Source organism: Sapajus apella, unplaced genomic scaffold, assembly GCF_009761245.1.
Source record: "Sapajus apella isolate SASKATOON/1434 unplaced genomic scaffold, GSC_monkey_1.0 scaffold3342, whole genome shotgun sequence".
NCBI classification, from domain to species: Eukaryota; Metazoa; Chordata; class Mammalia; order Primates; family Cebidae; genus Sapajus; species Sapajus apella.
The window spans coordinates 1-7,158 of NW_022440268.1; the positions used below are offsets into that span (position 1 = coordinate 1).

General features: G+C 49.1%; 1 long non-coding RNA gene across 1 annotated transcript; it reads left to right on the plus strand.

Annotated features, from left to right (window-relative positions):
• Window positions 1-93: 93 nt before the first annotated feature.
• LOC116547495 lies at window positions 94-3,410 on the plus strand. The gene is made up of 2 exons (XR_004267071.1): window positions 94-444; window positions 1,636-3,410. It is a non-coding gene; the product is annotated as an uncharacterized LOC116547495 (long non-coding RNA).
• Window positions 3,411-7,158: the final 3,748 nt, after the last annotated feature.

Below are 7,158 nucleotides of genomic sequence, written 5' to 3' on the forward strand. Positions count from 1 at the left end.
CACGCCACCTCCCCCACAGACGTCACGCCACCTCCCCCACAGACGTCACGCCACCTCCCCCCCACAGACACCATGCCACCTACCCTCAGATGTCACGCTGCCTTCCCTACGCAGACGCCACATGGATTCACTTCATTGGCCTGTTTCCTTCTCCCCCATTCTCCCTGGCAAGTGCTGATTCTCGTCTCCTCTGGGAAGCTGTCCCTGAACCACTTAGAACCTTTGTGCCCCTTGGCCTGTGTCACGTGGCAGTGTGTGGCTTCACTTGCTGGTGTTTCCCTGCTCCCTTTGAGCCCTGAGACTTGCCTGGCAGTCGCTGTTTGATGGGACTAGTCCTCTCCCATGTGTTACAGATATGCTGTCCAAGGAGCCTCCGTGGTGTGACGGCTCCTTCTGCTACGAGTGCACTGCCAAGTTTGGAGTCACGACTCGCAAACACCACTGGTAAGACCCCAGCGTCACTGTCAGACAAGTGGGGGGACTTCCGCCGACGTCACTGCCTCTGCCTTTCTCCAGGCTAAGCCATGAACCTGCCCGGGTCCTGCACACTCATGGGCAAAACTGTATCAAATGGAGTAATGAGATGGGCACACCCGAGGATCTGACTGAGGAAGAGATGGAGGGAAGGGAGGGACCTGCAGACTGGTGCTGTCCTGTGGAAGCTGAAGTGCACAGTTCCCAGGCGGCCCGTTAGGCCTGTGCCATCCTCCCTGGCTTCCAGCCTGCAGCAAAGCTGAGATGAGTTACTGCCGTCATGGTGTGCCTCTGTATGGGCTGCTTGCGACACTGAGGAGCTGTTCCCATTAAATTGAGATAGATAGGCCAGGCACCATGGCTCACACCCGTAATCCCAGCACTTTGGGAGGTGGAGGCGGGTGAATCACTTGATCTACAGTACCTGCCGTGAGCCACAATCTGGGTCAAGAGTTTGAGACCAGCCTGGCCAATGTGGCGAAACCCCATCTCTACTAAAAATACAAAAATTAGCTGGGGGTCGTGGCAGGCACTTGTAATCCCAGCTACTTGGGAGGCTGAGGCAGGAGGTTGCAGTGAGTTGAGGTCGCACCACTGACTGCAGCCTGGGTGACAGGCGAGACTTCTCAAGAAGAAAAAGTGCTGCGCTGCTCTCTTTGTTGGTTTTGATAGTCTTGCTGTCACCCGGGCTGGAGTACAGTGGCATGAGCTTGGCTTGCTGCAGTTTCTACCTCCTGGGTTCAAGCGATTCTCCTTCCTCAGCCTCCCAAAGTAGCTGGAATTCAGGTGTGCACCACCACGCCCAGCTAATTTTTGTATTTTTAGTAGAGATGGGGTTTCACCATATTGGCCAGGCTGGTCTCAAATTCTTGACCTCAAGTGATTCACCTGCCTCCACCTCCCAAAGTGCTGGGATGGCAGTTGTGAACGTTGTGCTTAGCCTGAGCTGCTCTTGATTCTCAAGAAAAAAAAGCCTTCTTCAGTATCGCTTTAACATGATGACTGACTAGAGTTTTGTTTTCATGGACTAAAAATTCTCCATGAATTGCTGTGACTTGGCTGGCGGTGTTGCCTCAGCGCCCCTGCTGGGGGTGCCCTCACACGCCGGGAGGCAGTGTGTCTTCAGTGCTCCCCTCATACTTGCCTTCTTTGCTTCCACAGTCGTCACTGCGGACGTCTTCTTTGCCATAAATGCTCGACCAAGGAGATTCCTATCATCAAGTTTGATCTGAACAAGCCTGTGCGAGTTTGCAACATTTGCTTTGATGTGCTGACTCTGGGTGGGGTCTCTTAGTGAGCCCCCGGAGCGTCCAGGCCACGTTCTTGGTCACCTCCCCAGCAGCTGCTCTGCTCACCAGCCTGACTCCCCCCAGAGCAGGGGCTGGCAGTCATCCTCCTGCGGCAATAGACTGGAATATTTAAGGACCATGGTGTGATAGATCCGTTTTCCAGTGATTCCCTATGATTGTCAGTGTGTGTGTCAGACTGTGATCAGTTTCACTAGGTGTCTCATTGATTGGACCAGGCCATTTAGCCTAAGTGGTTAATGTGATTAGGAATTAGACCCCTCCCCATTCTGCTACCAACATACAAGGACACTTGGAAAAGCATTTTCGCTTCTAGTAGCTTGGTGTCCATCCCAGAGCATTCATGAAGTCTTCCCGCCTGGGCTGGCTGAGGCGGCAGAGCCTCACAGAGTAGGAAGCTGGCTGCCTAGTGAGCCAGCTTCACGCTAGGGTGGTGGCTGTGGACTTTTCTGCACAGTGTTTTCATAAAGATAATGGGATCCTCTTGCCCTGAAGTCTTTTTTTCTTTTTAAGCTAAGCTGTGTTTTAGTGAGCTACGCCTTTTAAAAAGGTGAAATCTTTAACAGGGTTCAAAGATGAGAGCTGAAAAATTGTGGCCTTACCAACTGAAAGCTTTACAGTGTTCGTGCTACGCAGGTGTCGGGTGCAGCTGGCCGCCTGACACCTCGTGGCAGCGTCTCATTCTCTCGTCTTGCTGCGTGCTGTGTGGAGCCCCAGTCCCTCTGCCGCTGGAGAGTGGTGGAGAAAGCGCACTTTGTGCTGCCCTTTTATAGAGCTGCATTATCGGTGATCCCAATTTAAAAGTCCCTGTTCAGACACACCCTCACACATCCTTGCATCAGTGAGTCCAATGATCAGCTGTGACTGGACCTCAGCTCACACTAATCTTTAAGGAAAAACTCTGTAGTGTCTTTGAGAGCAAGAGATTCATCCAGGCTGAGTGATGAGGCACGATCAATATGGCTTCAGCCCCAAGAGTGTCTCCAGCCTCAGGCCGGCAGGTCCTGTGTCCTTGACGCAAATGCTTCTTGCTGAAATCCTCCCTCGTGATGCTGCGAATGCTGTTGACCCCAGTTCCGTGTAGCTTGCCGTGCCCTGTGAAGGGCCAGCAGCTGAGGGCCACAGCCACGTGTGCACCACCCCATTTTGGAAGTCTCTGGCTTGTGTGCTGGGTGAGGCCACCAAAACTTGCTGGGCCTTAGTTGCTGCTACTACATCTATTAACCATGAGCTGTTAAACTTCTTTTTTGAAGGTTTAGCCAGTTTCTAAAAAATGCACATTTAAAGAGAAACATCTACCACTGCTTTAAAACAAAACAACTCTGAGTGAACGCTGTGTGTTGTACTCGGAGACTGAGTCTCAGTCAGACATGCTGATCCTCTCATTTAATAACCACTACCTTTTTGCATTAATGAAGTTTGAATATGTGTGTTAAAGGGACTAAATATTTTTTGCAACATCATTTGTTTCTTTTCTAGGTAGTGTGTCCTCTGTGTTGCTGTGGATTTACACATTCTGTTGCCTAAACGTGTAAAATGAGCTGATAAATTGGCGTGCTACTTTAAAAAACATCTCTGTGATTTATAAGATATGTGTGCTTTCTATGTTAATATAAGTTTGTGCACAATATTTAAAAGAAAAAAATTAATTAGAAGAGTCCCCCGTCCCCCAGTCTGACATGTTTCATAGAGAACTTTTAATGGACGAACTCTGCCAGCCTTGGCAAACATTTGACCACCTGAGGTATGTGGTCAGTTTCCATTTCCTATTGCCTGAAACGGGCCATAAGCAAGCCGGCAGGCAGAGCTTAGGTAGCTTGGTTACCTGAGTTAGGAAGATAATCATAGTTTGGATATGAATTGAAGTGGCTAGTACATCGATGCCTGTTCTTTCAATGTTCAGGATGGAAAAGGAACCTGGAGATCAGTCAGGGGTGAGGCTGATTGTTCTGCCCATGCCCTACCTTACCAATTTCAATACCAATCTTGCTTGTAATTGCACTTAAAATCTTAAGATCATGTTTCAAATACATTGATGGGAGTTTCTGTTTCTTCCCTGAGTCCAGGGATAGCAATGGTACTGAGCAGCTGTGGACTGGGAGGATTTTTTTTTTTTTTTTTTTTTGGAGACAGAGACTCCCTGTTGCCAGCTGCCAGGCTGGAGTGCTGCAGTGGCACAATCTCAGCTCACTGCAACCTCTGCCTCCCGGATTCAAACAATTCTCCTGCCTCAGCCTCCCAAGTAGCTGGGACTAATAGGCGTGCGCCACCATGCCCAGCTAATTTTTGTATTTTTAGTAGAGACGGGGTTTCACCGTGTTGGCCAGGATGGTCTCAATCTCTTGACCTTGTGATCCACCCGCCTCGGCCTCCCAAAGTGCTGGGATTACAGGTTTGAGCCACCGTGCCCGGCCAGAACGTCTTTTAGTCCTGTTACACACTGGCTGCAGGCGGCATCCATGTGGATACAGGAAAAGCTTCAGAAGCCCCCGACTGCGCAGATGCCGCCATAGCTGCCCTGGCCGGGCCCAGGCATGCTTCCAGTCCTTCCCGTCTCTCCCTGCTGCCAACACTTGAATACAAAACTGCCTGGCTGTTAAATTTTCAGCATAACTTAAGCACTAGTAGCCAAAATTCATTTTAATTCATTCAGAAAGTTCCCACTTAATGAGTAGAGCAGGAAAAGAAACTTGATTTGTTGCAGCAGTCAACCTCAAGCTGAGTGCGCTCTTGAACTGCCCTTGCTCATCGCCAGATTTATTATCCAGTGTATTCTTAGCAGTCTTTTGTTGTCGTTTTTAAGACAAAGGTACAAACCACGTGCTATATATAAATCAAATGGCTTAAACTAATTTGCTATGATCCTCTAACACCGAAATGTCCCATAAACTTAAGTGCCTACACTTAGGACTTCTGAACATTCAGTCATCTTTTTAGTGGCATCTCACTGAATGATGTGTTAGAACATGTGTGCTGTGTCAACCCCGATTACTAATTTAGTTGAGGCTGGATTAGATTGCTCAGTTCACCTGCCACGTTCTCTCCAAGGAGTGGGGTCTACGTGACCTTGAGTCCTCTACCTCAGAGCCCCGAGTCATCTCTGGCCACCCCGTTCCGTGCCCTCACTCACATCCCTGTGTGGAGCTCAGTGTGTGTGTGGCTTCGCCACTCCTCCCGTCCATGTCCCACACCTGCCGTATTGAACCGTGACTGCACTAATCTTGTCCATAGGCATGGCGTGGAGGGAACATCTTGGGAAAAGGGAGGGCCTTCACCTCCATCTAGTTTTCCTTTATCTGGAGAAAAAGAACTCTCTGAACTCTGTAATGCTTAGCCCTGAAAGTCAAGCCGTCTTCCCAGGTGACAGCAGCTTGAACAAGTAAGGGTCACGCCTCCATGACAGACAGTTGCTTCCCTTGGGACAAGTCCCAGAACTAGCTGAAGCACCAAAGCTCCCCACTCCCAGCCTGGGAGCAGAGGAAGCAGGGGCACAGCTCACCAGCGGGACTCGGAAGCCACCTTCTCACTCTGTGGAAGTAATTTAGTGAAGAGCTGACTGACAAGATACCAACCCTGAAATTCCCAGAAGTTACAGATGCCTTAAAGACTTTGTTTGGAAGATCATTGCCTGTACAATTCCTTTTCCGTGTGGCATAAATAATACAGCAACCTGTTACAACTAACATTGCTTTTCTGCAGCTAGGGAGTCTTGAGTCGGGACTGCTTGACTTGATGACTTGCCCTTTTTGGCAGATGTGTGGAGCTGGCTGTTACCACGACATCCCTGTGACCCCAGAGGAGGGGCCTTAGCTGGGCAGAAACTGCAGGCACACATTCGGCCAGTCACCCAGGCTTCCAGCCCATTCGGGCAGTGCTCATTGTGGGGTGACGGTATCATGTAGGACCATGGCGCTTATCAGCATTGTTTCTTTGGGGTCTGTGTAATGGAATGTATTTTTCAAATACTGATATTTGCATTTTCTGTAACAATTCCTTACAATAAAATGAAGTAAAATTGTGCATTTAAAGTGGAAACTTTAATAAGACATTTGTAGTTACTTCTAATGCAGAAGTACCAATTAAAACAAATTTTAAAGAACTCCTGACGTGAATAAATTTCTTACCAGCCACCCTCTAGGAAAGTCCCAATTCCAACATTTTTCAGGAACATGCTGTTGACAGCAGCCAAAAAGCTTTTACTTATTTATTTTTAATTAATTTTTAAAAATATCAGTAAGTTTTTGGGTTTCAGGTGGTGTTTGCTTACAGTATGTAGGTTCTTTCGTGGTGATTGCTGAGATTTTGGTGCACCTATCACCCCAGCACTGTACACTGTCATCTTTTATCCCTCACCTCCCAACCCCTTCCCGAGTCCCCAAAGTCCACTGTATCACTCGTAGGCTTTTATGTCCTCATGGCTTAGCTCCCCAAAAGTCATTATTTAAACACAATGAGTACTTGCCTGAACTTAGTGTGCTCTTGGCCCAGATTGTGGCTCACGGCAGGCACTGTAGGTCAGTGTGAAAAGCAGTTCTCACTGAGCAAGGCCCTGAGCAGGCCCCTGAGGCCGGCCGCGTTTGTCCTGGAGCCTGCACTAGGGGTCTGTCACCAGAGATAGGTGCCCTCCAGGCACGGCCAGAGTGCACCTGGCCAGAATGACTAATGCTCCTTTGCTTAGTTCGTTTTTTTGAAGGATCAGAACAGCCTGTGGCAGCTCTAATCGGGTTGATTCCACCAGACTATACTCGCCCCTGAGGTCAGGAACCTTGCTCCTCCAACCCCCCAACCTTAACATGATGCCTAGCACATAGTAGGTGCTTGGTAAGTTACCTGCAGAATAACTAAGGAGCACTAAGTCAGGGGCAGAGAAGTTTCCAGTTCGCACAGAGCTGGGAGCTGTTTTGGTTAACAGCGAAGTCTCAGCACTGAGCTCAGGGACTGCCTAGAACTCGGAAGAAATTCCTAATGTCAGCTCTTCTCCGTTCTGCAGAGATACAGAAATTCGGAGGAGTGAAAATGGCACCGAATCAGGTGCCAAGAGCTTGGAGTTCTGGGCTCAGCTCCATGCTCAGCGACCTTAAGTTCTATGTGCTTTTGTTGCCTTATCTCCAAAACGCTCCTTGGCTCATACCTGTAATCCCAGCACTTTGGGAGGCCGAGGTGGGCAGACTGAGCCCAGGTGTTCAAGACCAGCCTGGGCAACGTGGTGAAACTCCACCTCTACAAAAATAAAAAACTAGGCATGCTACCACATGCCCATAGTCCCAGCTACTCAGGAGGCTGAAGTTGGAAAATCTTTTTGAGCCCGGGAGGTAGAGGCTGCATGAGATACGATCACGCCACTGCACTCTGGCCTGGGCAACAGAATGAGACCCTA